Below are 22,824 nucleotides of genomic sequence, written 5' to 3' on the forward strand. Positions count from 1 at the left end.
TCAGTGAAGCTAGGAGGCCCAAAGAAGCATATACAGTGCTAAAAAGCAGGCATGTCTTGTACTACCGAGGCTTAGCGGACAGACGAGAACTAGGAGTCGGATTCCTGATTAATAAGAATATTGCTGGTAGCACACAGCAATATTATAGTACTAACGAGAGGGTGGCATGTCGTGTTGTGAAACTTAATAAGAGCTACAAAATGAAGGTCGTACAGGTCTACGCCCCTAAATCCGGTCATGATGACCAAAACATCGAAAGCTTCTATGAAGGCGTGGAATCGGCGATGGGTAGAGTGAAAACAAAACACACTATACTGAGGGGCGACTTCCATGCCAAGGTAGGCAAGAAGCAGGCTGGAGACAAGTCAGTGGGGGAATATGGCGTAGGCACTAGGAATAGCAGGGGAGAGTTATTAGTAGAGCTTGCGGAACAGGATAATATGCGGATAATGACTACCTTGTTCCGCAAGCGGGATAGCCGAAAGAGGACGTGAAGGAGCCCGAACGGTGAGACTAGAAATTAAATAGACCTCATACCTTGGGCTAACCGTGGCATAATACAAGATGTGGACGTGCTTGGCAAGGTGCGCTGCAGTGACCATAGGATGGTAAGAACTCGAATTAGCCTAGACCTGAGGAGGGAACGGAAGAAACTGGTACATAAGAAGCCGATCAATGAGTTAGCGGTAAGAAAGAAAATAGAGGAATTCCAGATCAAGCTACAGGTCAGGTAGTCGGCTCCAACTCAGGAAGAGGACCCTATGGCTGAAGCAATGAACGACAATCTTGTGGGCACTAATAAGGAGTGTGCAATAGAAATCAGTGGTAACTCCGTTAGACTTGATACCAGTAAGCTATCGCAGGAGACGAAAGATCTGACCAAGAAACGCCAATGTATGAAAGCCTCTAACCCTACAGTTAGAATAGACGTCGCAGAACTTTCGAAGTTAATCAACAAGCGTACGACAGCTGACATAAGGAAGTATAATATGGATAGAATTGAACATGCTCTCAGGAACGGAGGAAGCCTAAAAGCAGTGAAGAAACTAGGAATTGGGAAGAATCAGATGTATGCGTTAAGAGACAAAGCCGGCAATATCTTTACTAGTATGGATAAGATCAAGTCGCTGAGGACTTCTATAGAGAATTATATAGTACCAGTGGCGCCCACGACGATAATGGTGGAGATAATAGTTATGAGGAATTCAAAATACCACAAGTAATGCCGGAAGAAGCAAAGGAAGCCTTGGGAGCTATGCAAAGGGGGAAGGCAGCTGGGGACGATCAGGTAACAACAGATTTGTTGAAGGATGGTAAGCAGATTGTTCTAGAGAAGTTGGCCACCCTGTATACGCAATGCCTCATAACCTCTAGCGTACCGGAATCTTGGAACAACGCTCAGATAATCCTAATCCATAAGAAAGGGGACGCCAAAGACTTGAAAAATTATAGACCGATCAGCTTACTGTCAGTTGCCTACGAACTACTTACTAAGGTAATCACAAACAGAATCAGGGACACCTTAGACTCCTGTCAAGCAAAGGACCAGGCATGATTCCGTAAGGGCTACTCGACAATAGACCAATAGGTGATAGAGAAATGTGCGCAATATAACCAACCCTTATATATAGCTTTCATTGATTAGGAGAAAGCGTTTGATTCAGTCGAAACCTGAGCAGTCATGGAGGCATTACGGAATCAGGGTGTAGACGAGCCGTATGTAAAAATACTGAAAGATATCTATGGTGGCTCCACAGCCACCGTAGTCCTCCATAAAGAAAGCAAAAAAAAATCCCAATAAAGAAAGGCATCAGACAGGGAGATACGATCTCTCTCATGCTATTCACAGCGTTTTTACAGGAGGTATTGAGAGACCTGGATTGGGAAGAATTGGGGATAAGAGTTAATGGAGAATACCTCAGTAACTTGCGATTCGCTGATGATATTGCGTTGCTCAGTAACTCACGGGACCAATTGTAATGCATGCTCACTGACCTGGAGAGGGAAAGCTGAAGAATGGGTGTAAAAATTTATCTGCAGAAAACTAAAGTACTGTTTCGGAAGAGAACAGCAATTTACAATAGGTAGCGAGGCACTGTAAGTGGTAAGGGAATACATCTGCTTCGGGCAGGTAGTGACCGCTGATCCGCATCGTGAGACAGAAATAAACAGAAGAATAAGAATGGGCTGGGGTGCGTTTGGCAGCCATTATCAGATCATTAACAGCAAGTTACCATTATCCCTCAAGAGAAAAGTGCATAACAGCGGTGTCTTACCAGTACTCACGTACGGGGCAGAAACCTGGAGGCTTACGAAAAGCGTTCTACTTAAATTGAGGACGACGCAACAAGCTATGGAAAGAAGAATGATTGGTGTACCGTTAAGGGATAAGAAAAGAGCAGATTGGGTGAGGGTAGAAACGCGAGTTAATTACATCTTAGTTGAAATCAAGAAAAAGAAATGGGCATAGGCAGGTCATGTAATGAGGAGGGAAGATAACCGATGCTCTTTAAGGGTTACGGACTGGATTCCAAGGGATTCGAAGGGAAAAGTGGGAGGGAACGTCTCGAGAAGTGGAGTTGTCTTTTTCACGCTTGAGGATCAGGTAAATGTAGTGATACAATCTTTAGCTCGATTGAAATTACATCCGACTACAACAAATAGCGCAACTTTCTGGTTTCTCTAAAGTTGTTAAACAAGGTAGCATTAAATGATATCTGTTGACCTAAAAAAAGTACGCCTTACTATACAGGTTTCATCGTGTATACCTACATTTATAGCTAGTTGGTTGTCAGGTTTTGTCTAATTCTCATTATTTCCTGCAGCAACCGCAAGGAACGTGGAATCATCCTCAAAGTCTCGTCTGTTTCACAGGAAAGGTAACATATATCGCGTTTACTAAACCTATAACAGAAATAGACAGCTAAAATGTTTTTTACGATGGTAAAAAAAATTGCTAAATACGCATTAATTTACACTACTCTTTTATATGTATGATCAATATATCAGACGGTACAAATGATGCTGGCGAACTACTTTCCTGGCTAGGATTCAGAAGTGGTTGCAGCTTGTTTCTGTGCTAAATGGGCGTGTACACTTTTGCTCATTCCTCTTATCTGCAGTTTGCAATCGCTGTCATTGGCATCTCTTCATATTTTGCACTAACTCACGTACTGTAATTTTGATGACCGAATGCAGTGAATATGCCCATGCCAAGTGGCTCAAATTTAAACGATCTTGCAATATATTTTCAGCATTTGTTTTACTGATAACTTCAGTCGTGCTTAAAAAGCGTCAATGAATATTTTGTAGAACAAGACACCAAAGTGAAAGCAACAAGACTTTGCTCGCTGTTCAGAGTGCACACCGGTTAAGGCAAAGATCAAATAAAAACCAATAAAGCTATGATACGAAATACACGAAAATATTATCTTTTTTACTTATAAAGAAAGAATACTGGATTGAGTAGTGCTGATCAGAAACGGGCAAACTTATTGTTGTGCAAAACGAAAATTAAAATAAATTATGCGTGTTTCAAACATCTCCAAACAATACATTAAAGCGGAATCTGCTTTGTTGACCATCATCATGGCATTACTTGAAAAATGAATGTATTACCGCCTCGTTATTTCTATTTTTGTAACGCCGATGCATTATAAGGCAAAAAATAAAACTATTTAACACAGTCATACATCTATATTTCTCGATCAAATGTGAGTATTAACGATTTTAAAGTAAGACAAATGCAAGTTGGGTTCTCTTTGAGGAATTATTTTATGATCGTTTATTAAGTAAGGTGCTTCTATTACTTTTGAATTTGTAGCAAATGTAAAAGTTCACACCAAAATATATTGTGCAATATTTTGTAATTTTGCGATCATAGGTGCATTTTTGCGGGAGCACAATTTTGAACCCTGTTCATGAATCCTTAAAAAAATGTTAAATTATGGGGTTTTACGTACCAAAACCACTTTCTGATTATGAGGCACGCCGTAGTGGAGGACACCGGAATTTTTGACCACCTGGGGTTCTTTAACGTGCACCTAAATCTAAGTACACGAGTATTTTCGCATTTCGCCCCCATCGAAATGCGGCCGCCGCGTCGGGATTCGATCCCGCGACCTCGTGCTCAGCAGCCTAACACCATAGCCACTGAGCAACCACGGCGGGTCTGTTAATGAATCCTATGCAAAACATTAATGTTTTTGAGATGTTAGAAAGGCGTCATTGCGATAAATGATAGAGGAGATGTTGCTAATACTCTTAAGTTGTGTTGTATAAGCTTTTTCGCCAAGGTGCGCACATTCTTTTGTGAAAACGTGTGTGATAGAGCTGTATAGTATGTGTGCTAAGCAGCCCTTACATCAAGAGTTCTTTAACTTTTTTTTGTGGTGGGCGCTGCTCAGCATCTATCTGGGGAAAGAAAAATAATATGGTAGGCAGTTTCCCTAAAACAACTGCAACATCTGTCTCTTAAATATACTGCAGTACTTACTCAGGTCCGAAATAAAGGAAAAATATTTTTTTATGTTAAACACTTCGACATGTATGTCTATGAAATTTGGCGTGACAAACAGTTTTTGACTATAATAAATATTTTAGACCTGCATGTGCATGGTTTCAAACATCGATGATCCATGCATTTCTTCTTGCGGTTGGTATCTCCTGACATCGAAACTAAACGTTCAATATAATTAACCTGGTACTTGTTGGCGAAAATACCACGCGGCAAGCATTCGAAGCGTTGTTTGTGGATAAAAGGAAATGTGCGCGTTTTGCAGTCACTGGAATGAGCGTCGCCTTATGACCTAGGTGATAGGATGTTTATTGGCGGTGCGTTCCTTCAAGGACGCGACGAGTTGGAAAGGCGAGGCAGAGTGAGGCGCCCTCTCGAGAGACACAAGTGACCAGCAGCGCGATCACAACGAGCCGAGCGTTGGTGAATCTGCTGGACGGAGGCGCATCTTCTCCTTGACATATGTTATAGTGCCATTTAATTCCAAAATGCTTGTGGCAAATGTGCACTACTATTTTTAGACTATGTTTTAAAACGTTAGCTTTGCTGGCTTACAACACATTGCCTTTTGCATCGCTCGTTTCTCCAGCTTTTTAACGAAGCTGGAGAGTGACATAGAGTGAAACGCTGAGTGTTGTTCAATATCATGGTCTGGATGAGAATTGGCGCATTGTCAGGCATTCAGTTGCCTTTTCGCCACCCCTTCCCGCTGTACCACTGGATAGGTATGCTTCACCGGATCATGAAATAAACCATTCAAACCAATATATATAAGTGTATATATATATATACATATATATATATATATATATATATATATATATATATATATATATATATATATATATATATATATATATATATGGCTACACAAGTTGTGATCTTGGCATTGTGAGCCACAGCTGTGTTGGCCCGAGGTACACTGGAAGCGAACTAAACTCACTCCAAGCCAGTTCCCGGAACGTGCACGGGTACGACGCCATGCCACAACATTCTTGCTAGCGGTGAGATCCCCGTCTAGTATTCTGGCTGGCGAAATAAGTGACGCGACAAACAGTCAGTGGAATGCATATTACGAAAACGGCAAGTAAAGCAATCTTTGTACAATGAGGAAGGCCCATACAAGATAATGAATGTAGTGAACAAGTGCGATTTAATATATTTAGTATTGTTCCTGCCAATTGCACCAACAGCAATACTTTATTCGTACGATCTTTGTGAACGACACCTTGTGCTACTAGGCGGGAAGCTGGATCCACGTAATTCTTTTTACCGAGGGCGTCTTCTAAATTGCGGGAATCAAAGCCACGTCACCGTTATCGCGATGCAAACAAGTCAATTATTTTAGTATGTTTAAAACCTACTATCAATCTTACTTTTATTTAAAAATTACGGGGTTTTACGTGCCAAAACCACTTTTTGATTATGAAGCACGCCGTAGGGGAGGACTCCGGAAATTTCGCCCACCGGGGGTTCTTTAACGTGCATCTCAATCTAAGTACACGGGTGTTCTCGCATTTTGCCCCTATCGAAATGTGGCTGCCGTGGCCGGGATTCGATCCCACGGCCTCATGCTCAGCAGACAAATACCATAGCCACTGAGCAACCATGGCGGGTTTTACCTTTATTTACAGAAACATAGTGAAATGATCGCCCATCTGCAGTCAGCTTTACAGCTCAACAAATATAGTTAAAAATGCACTTTTTTCCGGAATGTGTTCGTTATCTCTATCCAGTCATATAGGTCTAGTGAAAACACGTTTGCACTGCGATGTATATTATCGGGAGTATTTTGTTCGCCATGCTAAACCAAGCCTATGCTTTATATTGCTCAACTTTATGCACGTTGTCTTAATTCGACATGTATGCGTCTTGAACATATGTTGTTCCTTTTCTCCACAGGTTGTCGCTGTGTGCAACATTGAATTCTTTCATTCACTTAGAGCACCGGTGCCAAATATTACATCATTTGAGTGCAAGGAACCGTCGTTCGAAGAATAAATGCGATGCTCAGTGAATGCAGGTAAACTGTCAAAGCGGAATGTTGTTCTGGGCCGCAACAGGCACCTTTTGTCGATGCTACTTTGCTTCACTAAAATAAAACGAAACTATGCACCGTTTTAGATGCGCCCCTTGCGATGAACTTTCTCGATGTGGCGGCTTGGTGAAAAGTTCAAACTTTTCAGGCATTGGACATTTCGACGAAGCATGCTTAAAACAGTGTATACAGCTCATAGTTTCCAAGGTGAAGTATGCAGAAAGGTAGGCAAGACTTAAGTAAAAAAAGGTAAGCTTTTGTTTATCATACGGAATCAGCACCTTGAGTAGAACTATGTAGCATATATCGTTATTTTTAGCTGGTAAATTCAGTCATGCACTGCAGCGCAGGCGAACCGACTGATAATGCGTATGGTGGAAGGCTTCTGTGGTATCTCTGTCAGCATTTACCAGTGCACCAGAAGCCTGCACTGAAAAGTAGATAAAAATATATTGATACTTGAAGATTTACCTATATATACATTACACTGTCCCTCATGTTCCCTGTCCAGCTGGTTTCCGCGTGTGCTGCAACCAAGATGTCGATAACGGAAGCTTAATTAGGTAAAGCTCACAGCGGTGGAATCCATCTCAGGATGATTGCTGAGAGCAATGTGTTTGCCATTGACTCAGTATAGCGACACAACGTATTCAATTAAATTCAGTTTTTTTCAACATCTGCGAGATGTTCGGAGCACAGACAAAAAATCTGGAAAGGATTGAGTGGGTCCGTGCACCATTGCATAACATACAGTGGCATCAATTCCATACAAAACGTAGAGGAGAAAATCAACTTGCAGAAAATATACAAACTGCAGACAATACAGAAGCAATGCAAAGAACAGGCATGTATGTGCGTAAAGAAAATTCATGAATATACAAAAACATCGTGGGAAATACATTGGATCAGAAACGAGAAAAAAAAATTTACGGGCAATACAAGTAGTGTTTCAACAATATATAGAACAATGGAGAGTTCTACATATATGTTGCGTAGCTGATATAAAAAAAATAAATTCTATATCCGTGCCATTTTTGGCTAACTCGTTTAACCAGGTCGGTAATGTGTACTTTAACATTTGCTTGCCTTAGGTCGTGCGGCATCTATTAACTTTCCATTTTTCGGGATAGCGTGTGTTGTATGCAGATGAATTACCACGCCAGTGATTTCAGAAGGTAATTTTTCTTGTTTCTTTCCAGTTTATGTTGTCTAAGTGGTCTGCAATTGTTCATAGATTGTACGTTTACGAGCTCAAGCTTATTAAACATGTCCCGTGTATGACTCAGGTAAGGAGCTTTAAAAACAAGGCGTATTGCACGCTTCTGAAGTGACAGAAGTTTCTTAATATTATCTTTAATTGTTGTTCCCCAAACTAGCCTACCATATTTTAGCGTAGAAGAAAATAGAGCATTGTACAAAATATTGTTAATAGAAAGAGAGAACGTAAAGCAATGTGGACACATGAGACTTTGGACAGGCTGTTCGTTAGGTAATTGAAAAGACGGTAGTTTGTAAGATCATTCCTATAACTTTTTTGTAGATTGCTGTAAATTTCGCGCACTGCATTTGACGAGGAAATACCGCATATGAAAGACAATTGTTAATTATATGCGTTGAGCAATGTGCGATCAGGTCAATAACGAATTTTACCGGTTTTATCTGCAGATCTCTCATATGTGTGGCTGTTCTGTTTTTTAGACTCGTGTATGTCGTAATAACTTCGGATTCGGATACTCGCTGCAGAAATATTGTATGCTCGAAGCGCAGCTGCATGTAAGACAGGCTGTCAGCTCCAGATAATTATGTGAGATAAAAAGAAAAGAATCATTAAGTGCGTTTGCTAATTCTGCTCCAGAAATTTCCACGTTGTCTTTGAGTATTTTTGTAATAGGTTCAGTACTTTTGCCAAATATCGTATTTAGTTTGCGCGATATCTCCCCAGAGCGTTGGCTTGAAGAAATTAAGCGGTTATAACGGTACATGTTCTTAGTAGCACGAAGTTCTTTAGTGACATGATTTCTATGTTTTTTGAAAGCACTAAGCGTTTGAGGACATCTAGTTTGAATGAATGTTTTGCATAGCTGCTGTAGTTTTCTTATTAGATGCAAAATGTCAGTAGTTATCCATGCCTTACGAGCTTTCTTTGGTCGGGTAAATGTTTTTTGTGGAAACATGAATTGTCGATAGATGTAAGCTTTTCTAAGAAGCTGTCGTAGGTGATTTCCAGATTGCGTTCACTCAAAACATCATCGCAGCTTACCTGTGCGATATATTCACGAACAGTGGTTAATGTGAGAGAGTTAATTGATCTGTAAGAAATGTTCGCTAGCGGCGTAGAGTGGTCAATAATTTTAGAAGATTCATTTACAGAAATAAATATTGGAAGATGGTCGCTAACGCAGTAGTTTATAACACCAGAGTGCACACGGCCCAAATCAACATTTGTAATGAAGAGATCAAGAAGAGTTTCTGTTGTAGTTGTCAGCCTCGTTGGTGAAGATATTACATTGTGGCAACTGTGTATATCTAAGAGAGACCCGAAGGCAGCGTTATTATGGTTTTCTGCAAGTAAATGAATATTAAAGTGGCCGCCTAAAACTATTTCATATGTATGATAGTTAACAAATTCCAGGAGTGAATCTAAAAAGCTAAAAAAGGAGGAAATGTCACCGTGAGGTGGGCTAAAGCAGACACGGGATAAAAATTTCCGTGATTTGAGAACAAGTGTTTCATAGTGAGGAGTAGAACAACAATATTGAGATAGTAATTCGCAATGCACTTCATTTGGGGCCGAAATGGACATGCCTCTACCACGCTCCTGATAGCGGTTCCCAAAGTAGGACATATCCGTGCATTTCAAACACAACCTGTTCACAAAAACCACGTTTCCGAAAACATCACTACAACAAAAATAATTTTAACCTCGCTAAAGAAACATTCAACGTCGTCGTACTTATTGCGACCGGATCTAAAGTTGAAATGCACACAGCTACAGCATTGCTGAAATTGAGTCACTGTTGAGTCACTTAGCTGCATCAGTTTTGCAGTTTCATTTATCGACGAAGCCATCACGGACGAGAAAAACAACACTTTTGGTGTAGCATTTGCTCTATGAAAACACATATTGACCAAAATGTCCCGGCCACTACTAACGCGCATGAGCGACCATGCCATGTCTGCCGATTCATGAAAATGGTTATCTGCATTCTTGTCACGAAAAGGATAAAGAACATCGAATATCTGACTTCACAGTGCACTGATCCTATCAGTTTATTCAATGCAGCCGATACCAACAACATTACAGCTTGTGAAACTCTCCTCATGTTTGAATGCATCCACGATAACAGTCCTTTCCAAGTGCCGATATCATATCCATTAGAGAATGTTTCAACAAAAGTAAATGCAAAAATATTTCGAGGCTTACGTCTCTGTCTGCGCTTTCACGTTTGATTTAGTACTGCCTGACTGGTTTCAGCAGTTTCTGTTATAACTTTGCTTTTGTTACTAATGTGGTGCCGTAATCCGTTGTCATCGTATAGCTTCATTCTGAAGTGTACTCGATAAGCGTGCAGAGCTGTTCATTGGATCTTTTCCAGACCGTACCCATGCCTTATGGCAAGTTTCTCTGATCCGTCCGATTTTTCGGGAAGATCTTTCCGTGACGGCACCATGCGTATTTCCACCCATTCTCGCGCTTTTGAGGTGAATCCACTCCGAGGAGACGTTTCAGTGTTGGACATGAGTGTTCATTCACGTAGACAGGTGACATTGATTCACTGTCAAAGTCGCTGTTCTGAAGACGCAGTTTTCTTGCCTTCTCATGCAGGGCATCCCGCTTCTGTCGGCGCGTGAACTGTACAATAATGCAGCCTGACTTATTTCTAGCATGAACACGGTGACCAGCCTCAATGTCATCTGGTGCAACGCTCACTCCTGAAAGCTGTTCGAGTTTGCAAACAACAGCAGTTACGTCCTCGTTGAGGCTCTGCACGATATCTTTAATTTCAATATTTTTGTTCCTCGAATATTGCTCGAAGTGTTGTAAACGAGACTCTGCGTCGCCAAGGCGTTGCTTGATTCCATCAAGTTCAGCACGTAGTTTACTATTTTCATCCTTCAGCTCAGTGTTTTTCGCCTTGATGGCGTCGTGATTCTGTCGAATGTCTTCGAACACACCATTCATGTGATCCATACTGCGAACATCATCACGAAATTCTGTTCGCAGTGCTTTCATCTGCGCGCGGAACTCCCTCTCTACAGCCTCATGGGCTGTCTTTAGCTCCTGCCGTAGTTCCTCCATTAGATAATTGATTTACTTCTGCATGACTCAAGGCTGTATCAGCATCCACAAAAACACACTCAAAAGAAAGGTGCGAAGTAAACACTAAGCAAGGGCAGCAGTTACAACTACTGAGTAAAAAGAAACAACAAGGACCAAAAAATGGCACCTGTGCAGAAAACACCAACCTGTAAAATTGGCAAATGTAGATGCGTGAGGTGCTTTCAGCACTATGCTGCCACTGCTGCCAAGGAATTGTACGCCTGGTGGATAGCTCCATTTAAGCAGTTTTTAAAAGAGAGTGGACTCGAATCGCTGCCCTCTGCCAGTAATAATTTTGGTAGGGCATCCAAAGCGGGCAACTCATCTTGTGACAAAAGCTGTCGCGAAGGTTCAGCACAGCTGTCTTGAAGTGACGTCGCTTCTGGCCAACGGATAAACCTGTCGACTGAGGTGATTAGGTAGCAAAATTCTTCAGACAGTGGTAGTGGTTCAAAAGTCAATGTTATCAACATCGAAACGATGATCAGGCTGGACAAACTGGCGTGCTGGGGGAACAGGATAGCTATGAATTTTTTCCAGGTGGCAGGGTGTCCGAGCAGGAGCCCAGTAACGTGCATCGGCATTCATTCGAGGCAATATGTAGCGTAATAAGATAAGGCGTTGTGCGGAAAAAACACCGCTGTGAGCGAGCTGGTGCATTCTGTCGAAAAGCTGCTTGCATAACGTGCTGGGAAATAATGGTCTCGGAATCCCTGTAGAAGTGTCGCAGATGAATGTGACGCCATCAAGCAGGATATCGCCGAACGGCATAGTTGTTCTCGAAGAGGGCAGTTGAAGGAGCTGGGGTTCATTAACTTGAAGTGTGGCGAGTGTCTTCACATCGAGTGGCGCAGGACGTGCAGGTGATGTGGCGGCGTTCACACAGCTCAGGGTGTTAGCAGGTACATCCTGGTCGCTGATGATGTGTCGGATGTCAATAGAGAATCGTAATATAAACAAGAGATGCCGGATTTTCTGCGGCGCTTGTGTTGATGACACACTGCAAAGCGCATATGTCAAAGGCTTGTGATCCTTGAAGGTGGTAAAGGGTCGGACCTCGACAATATGGCGAAAATGACGTATGGCAAGGTGAATTCCAAGCAACTCTCGATCGAAAGTACTGTAGCTAGTTTGTGTTGTAGTTAGTTTCTTGGAGGAAAAGGCTAGCGGTTGCCGTGAATTATCGATGCGCTGCTTGATAACCGCTCCCATGACTCTGCGGGACGCGTCTGTCATGAGGGCCAGTGATGCCGTGGAACTAGGATGTGCAAGAAGTGCGGCGTTTGCGAGGGAACCCTCGATCTTGGTGAAGACGTCTTCAGCAGCGGCGTCCCAATGCAGCGAGGATGTCTTGTCCGTAGTGATAAGCAGGCAACCCAGAGGCGCTACTCTGGCAGCACAGTTCCTGAAAAATCGACGGTAAAATTTAGGCACGCCGACGAACTGTCGCAGCTTCGTGATCGTTATGGCCTAAGGGAAGCTCTGTACTGCTTCAATTTTTCATGAAAATAGCCGATTGCCACTGACAGAGGTTATGTCCTAAACACTCCAGGCTGTTAACACCAAACTTGCTTTTGTCGAAGTTGATGATGATACCGTGTTCAGATGATTTTTGATGGAAAAGGTGCAGACCACTAAAGAGTCGTCGACGCAGGTGAAGTCCAAGAGCAGTGCGCGCGTTACCGTGTTAATAAAACATTGGAATGAGTGGGTAGGCGTTCCTGAGACGGAATGGCATTCACAGAAACTCGAAGAGTCGGAATGGCGTTGCGACGGCCGTCATAGGTACGTCTTGCTCAGCCACAGGAATTCAATAGTAGGCGCGGACAAGGTGAACCTTCGAAAAGAAGTTGGTGCCGTGTAGAGCGACAGTAAACCTTGTATGTTGGGCAAAGGGTAACGATCCGGAACAGTCTTACTATTCAGACATTTGTAATCTCGACATGGCCTCCAGTCACCCGATTTCTTAGGCACCATGGGGAATGGAGCTGGCCACTTACATGCGGACGGCCGAATAATGCATAATTCCAACATGTGCGCGAGGTCTGCACGTGCTACTTTCAGCTTGTCCGGAGCAAGTGTAGGTGGCCGGAAGAATCCAGGAGGTCTGCAAGTGATGGTATAGTGTCACACGTCGTGACAGATGGTTTTTATCCAGTTGCGGCGTGCTGATAGTTCGGGAAATTTTCGTAGGAAAGCCGTGTACTGGAAACCATGGCACAAGAGAGCGCAAAATCTGTGGTGTCCGTCGCAGCAATGCCTTGCACAGAGACATACGTTGCCGCGTTCAGGAGATGTCATCCTTTGACGTCTACAATGAGGCCATGGCCGGTGAGGGAATCAGCTCTGATGGTGGCAGAACTGATGTTGGCAACCATTAAAAAACATCACAACGCTCTTCCCAGGCCCTGGTTAAATGTCATCGAGCGTTGTCAAAATGCCGGAATTTGAGTTCCATTGACAGTCTGCAAGTACAAAATGTTAGCAGCTGTGCGATCGGCTCATGTAGCAAGTAGAATACTGACCTGCGCACCCGTGTTGATCACGAAGCGTTGACCAGTCAGGTTATCGATGACGTAGAAGACGACACATGGAGTGGGGCCATAACTGTTCATCGTATTCAAGGACGGCTGGACAGTTTCACGATCAGGTGGCAGCGATGTGCTTCATCACTGAAACTGCTGTGGTACCAGCAGATGGCTGGCTGATCTACTGCACTGTAGCGGTGACTCTCGCTGGACGGACCTCGTCGACAAGATGGAGATCGGCGATGACTACGGCAACGAGCTGAAGCGTTCCTACGAACGGTCGTAACCAGGAGCTCGTCCAGTCTATCGCACATCTCAGAGACGGGGAATATTGTGGATGCTGTCTCTGGGTGGTTTGGAGGTGAAAAACGCGCAGTGTGCGACCCTGGCTCCGACATCATAGCTGCAACCAGTGGAAGTAGATTGGCAAGTTCCATCCCCTTGTCGGCCAATGCAGCGAGCTCCGACAGATCCTTGGTTGAAGCAGCGGCTAGCCCAAGGTGGGTAAGCGCTGAAGAAATAGCTCGCGTACGAGGGCGTTGTCCGTGGTGGTAGCCTCTGGGCCGAGAAGGTTGAGCATTCGGCGCAGTAACTGGCTTGGGCGTTGATTGCCTAGCTGTTCGAATGAAAGTAGCTGCTGTATTCGTGAGCATTCTAGCGTAACTGTAAGATACATTACAGCAGCCTTGATTGTACCATAAGGCGATGCGGGGCAGGAGCGGAACTCGACGGCGTGGTTCATCTATGAAGAGGAGCGTTTTGAACCCTCTCGTAAAACGTCCTTGTGGTCGACGTGCTTCCAGCGGCAGTCATCGCTGCGGCCGCCGCGGGGTCCGCCACGAGTCCACTGCCTAAGCGCCCGGCGGCTTGCTAAGGAGAACCGCGTTTGGCTTATGTTTAGCGCATCGTAGGCACCAAAAATGGAAGTCCGAGCGCCTACGTTGACATCCAAAATGAAACTTGAAGTACGCGGCACGGTGATCCTTAGAAGGCGGAGCGTTCTGGGCACGCCTCTCTTGCTGTACCCTTCGCAGTGCAAGACACTGAGGAAGGAACGGGAGCACCGCGAAGCCCGTGTTTGACTGCCAATAACTCCCTTCTGCTCAACGCATTGAAGTAGTTTTCCGGCAAAGTATTTCAGAAATAACGTATATTTATTTCCAATGGCTTTCTCCACTTGGACAAAAAGTGACTTTAAATGCTAATCGCATTAGTGTCGCCGGTAATCGTGAAAAGGGGTCAGCCGTAATCTTCTGCATATATATATATATATACACACACACACACACACACATATATATATATATATATATATATATATATATATATATATATATATATATATATATAGTTATCATCAGCCTGGTTACTCCCACTGCAGGGCAAAGGCCGGTCCCATACTTCTCCAACAACCCCGGTCATGTACTAATTGTGGCCATGTCGTCCCTGCAAAACTTCTTAATTTATTCCGCCCACCTAACTTTCTGACGCCCCCTGCTACGCTTCCCTTCCCTTTGAATCCAATCCCTAACCCTTAATGACCATCTGTTATCTTCCCTCCTCATTATATGTCCTGCCCATGCCCATTTTCTTTCTTGATTTCAACTAAGATGTCATTACCTCGCGCTTGTTCCCTCACCAACTCTTCTCTCTTCTGATCCCTTAACGTTACACCCATCATTCTTCTTTCCATAGCTCGTTGTGTCGTCCTCGATTTGAGTAGAACCATTTTCGTAAACCTCCAGGTTTCTGCCCCTTAGGTGAGTACTGGTAAGACGCAGCTATTATACACTTTTCTCTTGAGTGATAATGGCAACCTGCTGTTCATGATCTGAGAATGCCTGCCAAACGCACACCAGCCCATTCTTATTCTTCTGATTATGAAAAAGCACCTTATTGGTGCGGCTCATCGGTCTGAGAAAGGTAGGGTTTGAGGCGGCTGACGTGGATGATGTCAGAGAGAGGTGAAGGCACCGTGGCATCCAGCGGCGACACTTCATATGTGACAGGGGTCACCTGGCGAAGGATGCGGTAAGGGCCATAGTACCGCGAGAGGAATTTCTCCGAAAGAGCAACACGCCGAGTTGGATACCAGACTAGCACAGGAGCACCTGATTCGTAGTGCACGTCGTGATGGCGCTGGTCGTAACGGCACTTCTGGCGTGTCTCTGAGGCCGAAAGACGAATGCGGGCAATCTGGCGTGCTTGGGTCGCTGTGGCTATGACATCCCAAGTGTACTCTGTCGGCGAGTCGATTGTGGTCGAAAGGAGAGTCTCGAAAGGCAAAGTCGGCTCACGGCCGAAGAGGAGATAGAAAGGTGAATATCCAGCTGTGTCGTGGCGCGAGTAATTGTAGGCGAACGGGACAAATGGTAGAGCAATGTCCCAGTCGCGATGATCGGAGGAAACATACATTGCTAACATGTCAGTTAATGTGCGGTTCAGGCGTTCGGTGAGACCGATTGTTTGAAGATGGTAAGTGGTAGTAAGTTTGTGTTTAGTAGCACATGATCGACGTAGGTCGTCTATGACTTTGGAAAGAAAGTATCTGCCGCGATTGGTGAGAAGTTGATGAGGTGCACCGCGGTGCAAGATAACGTCGTGAAGCAAGAAATCAGCGACGTCTGTGGCACAGCTGGTCGGTAGGGCTCTAGTAATGGCATAGCGAGTTGTATAGTCCGTAGCGACGGCAATCCACCTATTTCCGTCATTTGATATAGGGAATGGTCCGACAAGGTCAACGCCAACGCGAAAAAAGGGTCGGCCGGTATGTCCAAAGGCTGCAGCAGTCCGGCGGGAGGCACAGCTGGTCTTTTCCGGCGTTGACACGACTCACACGCGGCAACATAACGCCGGACGGAGCGGTTGAGACGGGGCCAGTAAAACCGTCGCCGAATTCGGTCATACGTCCGCCTGACGCCAAGGTGTCCTGCGGTGCGAACGTCGTGCAATTGCTGCAGTACAAACTGTCGCAGATGAGACAGAATGACGGTTAGTAGCTCGGGCCCGTCGGGGTGCTTGTTGCGGTGATACAGGATGCCATTATGTAGTACGAACATGTGAAGGGATGGGTCAGACGGATCAGAGAGCAGGCGTTCGATAATGGGGCGTAACGACTCGTCGCGTCGTTGTTCAGCGCCAATGTCTTGCAAGGCAGAGAGCGAAAGAACGCCGATCGGTGCGACATCCACTAAACCATCCGGTACATCGACGGGATGACGAGACAGGCAGTCAGTGTCCTGATGTAGACGACCCGACTTGTAGACTGCAGTGTATGTGTATTCCTGTAGCCGTAGGGCCCAGCGACCTAGGCGTCCGGTGACATCTTTGAGGGAGGAAAGCCAACAAAGGGCGTGGTGGTCGGTTGTAACTGTAAATGGTCGACCATATATGTAGGGTCAGAACTTGCCCACCGCCCAAATGAGGGCGAGACACTCGCGCTCAGTAATCCAGTAATTGCGCTCTGCGGTAGAGAGGAGGCGGCTGGCGTAGGCGATGACGCGGTCGTGCCCACATTGGCGTTGAGCTAAAACTGCGCCGATGCCGTAGCCACTGGCGTCAGTGCGGATTTCTGTTGGAGCGAAGGCGTCAAAATGGGCGAGAACAGGAGGTGTGGTGAGCAGCGTGATGACCTGCGAGAAAGCAGACGCCTTTTCAGAGCCCCAACAGAAAGGAACGTCTTTCTTCAGGAGGTCAGTCAGGGGACGGGCAACATGGCGAAATTTTCCACAAACCTGCGGAAGTATAAGCAAAGGCCAATAAAGCTGCGAACATCTTTGGCACAAGTTGGTACGGGGAAATTCTGCACACCATGAACTTTAGCGGGGTCGGGGCGAATGCCTGACGAATCGACGAGGTGTCCGAGCATGGTTATTTGGCGGTGACCTCAGTGGCACTTGGAAGAATTGAGCTATAAGCCAGCGGTGCGAAAAACAGAAAGAACAGATGAAAGTCTTTCAAGATGCGTCGCAAAAGTTGAAGAGAATATGATGACGTCATCCAAGTAGCACAAACAGATGGATAATTTCAAAGCGCGTAAGACCATGTCCATCATCCGTTCAAAGGTCGCCGGGGCATTGCACAAGCCAAAAGGCATTACGCGGAACTGATATAGGCAGTCTGGTGTAGCGAATGCGGTCTTTTCACGGTCCATTTCATCCACGGCAATTTGCCAATATCCAGAGCGAAAGTCTATAGATGAAAAATAAGTGGCACCGTGGAGACAATCCAGAGCATCGCCAATGCGGGGAAGTGGATATACATCTTTCATGGTGATCGCGTTTAGATGGCGATAGCCACCGCAGAATCGCCAGCTGTTATCCTTCTTTTTGACGAGAACAACAGGGGACGCCCACGGGCTGGAAGAGTGTTCAATAATCCCTTTGGCAAGCATCTTGTCAAACTCGCTCTGGATAACTTGTCGCTCAGAAGGCGACACCCGGTATGGGCGTCGGCGAACAGGTGCTGCATCGCCGGTATTTATACGATGCTTCACGACCGTAGTTTGACACAAAGGGCGTTCGTTCAGGTCGAAAATGTCGGAGTACGACTCGAGGAGGCCACGGAGCTCTGCGGCTTGTTGGGTTGAGAAGTCTGGTGCAATCATCTTTGTAAAAACGTTGGTCGGGGTTGATGCAGAAGGCGCAGAATGAGCATTGGTCGAAGACGGCGCAACAGATAGAGCGGAAACGTGGCACTCGTGCGTCCGTGACAACGTGGCAAGAGACATGCCTCGAGGCACTACTTGTGGGCACTGTCCGAAATTTAGGATGGGAAGACATGTCTGATTGTCCGCAACAGAAACGATGGTGTGCGGGAAGGAGACATTGTGAGAAAGCAGGACTGAAGTCACGGGAGTAAGGACATAGTCTCCGTCAGGTACAGGTGGGCAGGCTAAGACAGGGATGCAGGTTGCTGCGAGAGATGGCAGGCGTATAAAATCTGCGGAACAAAGCTGAGTTGGAGCTTGAGCAGGAAGATCAACGGGCACAGGTAGTGGTAGGTCAAGTTGTACAACGCCGGCGGAACAGTCAATCAGAGCAGAATGGGCGGCCAAAACGTCGAGTCCGAGGATAACATTGTGAGGGCAACGTTCGACACACTAAACAAAACGGACGTGTGGCGACCGGCGACACTGACTCGAGCAGTACACATTCCAAGTAGAGCCGGAGTTCCACCGTCGGCGACCTGGAGCAGTCGAGTCGGAGCAGGAGTCAGTACTTTCTTCAAGCGCGTTCGAAGCTCCGCACTCATGATGGAAATTTGGGCTCCAGTGTCGATGAGTGCTGTAACGGGCAAACCATCCACGTCCAGAAGGTTCCGATTAGTAGGCAGGGTCAGCAGAGGAATTTCAGGCCGTAGTTCTAGTGCAGCAGCACCTCCAGGAGCTGCCCCAGTTAGTTTCCCGTCGGAGAGCGGCGACGGTAAGCTGGGGATGGAGAGCGACGCAGCTGGGGCGAACGGGAGCGGCGACTATGTGGTGATGGCGAGCGGCTGGTCGCGGTGGCTCGAGCGTTGTCAGTAGCGTCTTCAACCTCGGTGGAGAGTGATGGCGGGCGAGGATTCAGTGGGGAGCGACGGTAGGCGGAAAAGCTTGGTCGAGACTGGGATGGCTAGGAACTTCGACAGTGGCGAGAGATGTGGCCCACACGTCCACAATAAAAGCAGATGGGTCTATCGCCATGTGTGTGCCATTCGGACGGGTTGCGATAGCCCGGATATGGACCATATTCTCTCCGGTGAACAGGGGCAGAGGCAGCAGACGAAGCAAAGTCATCTGGCGGCGCAGATGGACGGAAGGCCCACATTGGCAAGTTCTTGGCGAATTACCGACTGAATGACGGACACAAGCGGCCGGGAATCGTCAAAGCACTGCGTCACTGGCGTGGCAGGAGACGCTGCTTCGATTTCTCGCCGAACGACACGTACGATGTTGTCGCAGGAGGTGGGCTCACGCGGTGGACAAACGTCTTCGCACGTCGATGAAGCTGCGGTATTAGGCAGACGCGTAAATTGTTGAACTATACGGCGACTCATCGCGTCTTCAAAGCGGCGACATTCGTTAATGATTTCATTGACCGTTGTTACGTTCTTGCAAACAATCAGGTTAAACGCGTCGTGCGCGATGCCTTTTAAAACGTGGCTTACCTTGTCTGCCTCTGCCATATTGTTATCCACTTTGCGGCAAAGGGCGAGGACGTCCTAGATATACGCCACGTAAGATTCAGTGGACGTCTGTACACGGGTCCCAAGGTCCTTCTTCGCAGCACGTTGGCGGCCTACGGGCTTGCCGAACAAATCTCTAAGCGTCTGATTGCACTGCTCCCAACTCGTAATCTCTTCTTCTTGTGTTTCGAACCAGACCCGTGCCGTTTTCTTGAGTTAGAATATTATATAGGCCAGCATAAGCATGTTATCCCACCTGTTGCGTGCGCTGACCCGTTCGTAATTCTGCAACCAGTCATCGAAATCAACGTTGTCGATCCCGGAAAACATGCCAGGGTCGCGAGGCTGGGCCAGGATGACCGTGGGTGGTGACAACGGGGCGGACTGCTTGAATTTTGGACCGGTATGTGAGAGTGCATAAGCTGTTAGAATAATTTAAATTTATATAAATAAAGTCTTAATAAATATTGATGAGAGCATGCTATTGAAAGTAGCTTCCAGGCTTTTAAACTACTCCGATGCCATAGGCAGATTTGTTTTCAAAATGTCTGTCCAACCGTTTTTGCTTACCTGGGTCACTGGGCAGTCCGTGTTCGAATGGGCAGCAGTGCATCGGGCTACGGCTCGGAGGGAACAGGGTTCGAAATCAACCATGTGACAACCTTGGGTGGATCAGTACGCGGCTGTGTGTACATACGTGTCGCTCTTCAACGCTTCTCTTTTGCGCCAACATGGGTCTCTGCAAGATGCGCTGGTGGCTAGATACCGCTGTTCGAAGAACCTTTTTGACGCCGACTCAGAGCCCTGGGTATTCCGCTGGTCTTCTACGAACCCCTTTGATGCCAACTTAGGCTACTGAGCATTTGTGAGTATTTGTGTGCCGCTCTTCAGTTAACGTCTGTGACGCCAACTTTTGTACCTACGCATGTGTCACAGGGACTGCGCCATCATACAATGAAAAAAAAAAGGATCCTTGAAATTCCTCTTATGTTGAGAGGAAACAAACCAACGGTACAATTGTTCCGTACCTACTTTCTTCGTAGGTACGGAGAGACTGCACGCAATGCCAAGCTGCGCCACAAATGCAGCCGCCATGTGGCGCCCTTGAAAGAGGGCCTTTTACGACAACGGTTTAGTGAGGTGAGCTAGGAATGCACTGGGTAAGTGTCGCTTTATAATGAAGCTCTCACAAAGTTGGGTCACTCAGTATATGGCGCTGACTGTGCGGCAAGTGAGGAATTTTTTCTCAGCGTCCGCAGGCACCGGCTCACCACGCTTCTCGTCTTGAAGGCAACGACTTGACTTCTTGGCAGCACAAGTAGATGTCGCAGCGTGTCCACAAAGAAGAGCGACAGAGGGGCCCCTGTGCCGCATAACGTGCTTCTCAGCGTTCGCACGGATCCGCGCCACGCACTTCAGAAGTTCGCGCAGGCTTCGTCGCCGCGGCGCTAAACGGTGCCCGATGTTATTCGGCAAGCGTGAATGAGCAGTCCCGCTGCAGCACACACCTCATACATAAGTGGTTTCTAGGGTGGCAGTTTGCTAGCATTGAATATCGTTAGCATTGATTAATGCAAACGCATTACCGTCGGCAGTCATCGCGAGATGGATTCTGTCGCAATTTTTTAAAGCTGTTACTCAAAGAGCGTAAGACATCTCGTTCTAGCTTTCTCTGTAGGTACGGTGAAATAATTCGTTAGTGTTTTTATGATCTATGTGTGACGTTTTTCTCTGCGTTTTTCTTGTTTAACCTTATGATATTTCGGTAATAAGCACGTAGAACAGCTAAATACGTGTTTCCCTCACGTCAGCGCTTATTTACTAGCTTGTGCTGCAACATGGCTGTTCTGGCGTAGCCCGTGCAGTTTGGTGTGCTCATCATTGCTGTAAAAGCTGACACCTCTGTTTCCATGCTTCGATTTGCTCTATAACAGCGAGAAAAGTGCATGCCATGCTGCCCCCCCCCCCCCGCTCTCCCAGATTTCATACTTTGACAATGCGTGCTCATTGTAAATATAAAGGAATGAGACAATTTTGCGTCGCTACCTATCCACTAACTAAATGAATGACATTTGTTTGTGTTGCAGCATTTCACAATTTTCCAAAGTGCCCAAGTGGAAACTGCATTCCAAAAAAAAAACGGAAACGTTAACAAACCAGAGCAGAGAAGCGCAACTCATCTCTGTATAGTAATCTCCGCTAGCCGCCATGCATTTCGCCGGAAGTTTTCTTAGCGAATGCACATGCGTGACGCTATTCGTACCAATAGCTTTGTTACTGAAAGCAGTTTATTCTTGACGCTTCTTGGGGAATCTACTTTATTCATACTATTAGGCAGACCACTAACAAAAACTTTTAAGAAATCCAACACTTAAGACTGCTTGGGTGTGGGAATGCGAAATCATGTTATCGTTTCTAGACCTCGGAACGTCATCAACATGTTCATTTTATGCACTCAAGACGTGGTGCCGCCTCGTCCTCATTGGCTGTACCGTGAGCTGCCCAATGACACACGCACTAAGCCACACGTTTAGTTATCCATCCAGACAGCTTTGACGTCAAGTTTGCGATGACGCACGCACTAGACACACACATTTAGCCAGTCAGAACTCTGGAGTCGCCGTCTCGTCGGGGAAACGTGCTCGTCTCGCACCACGGAGGACCGGGTTCAACCCCCACCCCGACCGAAGTGTGCCAAACTTCCTTTTCAAAGTCATTGATTTACTTTGTTCACAGGTACCTCCGTGAGAAATTTGCCGTCAATTCGAACATTTCTGGGCGTGTTTTTACCCTTTGTGCCTTCGCCCATTTTCGGTACTGTCTTTAGGTCCTGCCGGACGAAGAATTTTCGCTCAATGGGGCGTATAATGCCTAAGAATTAAAATTACGAGGGCGAGTTGCAGTGTGGTAAATGATGTAGTTGCTCTGCATATGTTTATAGATACTTTCAGTCGCTGGTCCTTGGGGCACAGTTATTTTTCGCGTGCGTCCTTGAAATCCACCTAAATGAGTGCCGAGCCATCCACTGGCGTGATCACTAAGATCTCCAGCACCACTCCGAGCACTGAATTCCCGGCTTCAGGTTTAGTTCTCCTGTTATAGCGCGCACTGAAACACAGTGACTGGAAGTGAAGTGCGACGGCCAGAGTTTTATGCCCGTACGTGCGTTATACAGTACATTAGTACTGCGAAGCAGTCTTTTCACAGGTCACATCGCTAGCAAGAGCTGAACAGCATCACAAGGACACCATGACTG

The 22,824-nt window shown here is 46.1% G+C and overlaps 1 long non-coding RNA gene across 1 annotated transcript in view; it reads left to right on the forward strand.

Annotated features, from left to right (window-relative positions):
- LOC126534429 (uncharacterized) overlaps positions 1-6,639 on the forward strand; it is a 29,091-nt gene extending 22,452 nt beyond the window's left edge. Inside the window, exons 3-4 of the long non-coding RNA XR_011895396.1 lie at positions 2,826-2,879; positions 6,419-6,639. This is a non-coding gene — a long non-coding RNA (uncharacterized lncRNA). The remainder of the gene's footprint in view (positions 1-2,825; positions 2,880-6,418) is intronic.
- The last annotated feature ends 16,185 nt before the right edge of the window (positions 6,640-22,824 follow it).

The sequence above is a fragment of the Dermacentor andersoni genome, chromosome 7 (assembly GCF_023375885.2).
Source record: "Dermacentor andersoni chromosome 7, qqDerAnde1_hic_scaffold, whole genome shotgun sequence".
In the NCBI taxonomy this organism is placed as follows: domain Eukaryota; kingdom Metazoa; phylum Arthropoda; class Arachnida; order Ixodida; family Ixodidae; genus Dermacentor; species Dermacentor andersoni.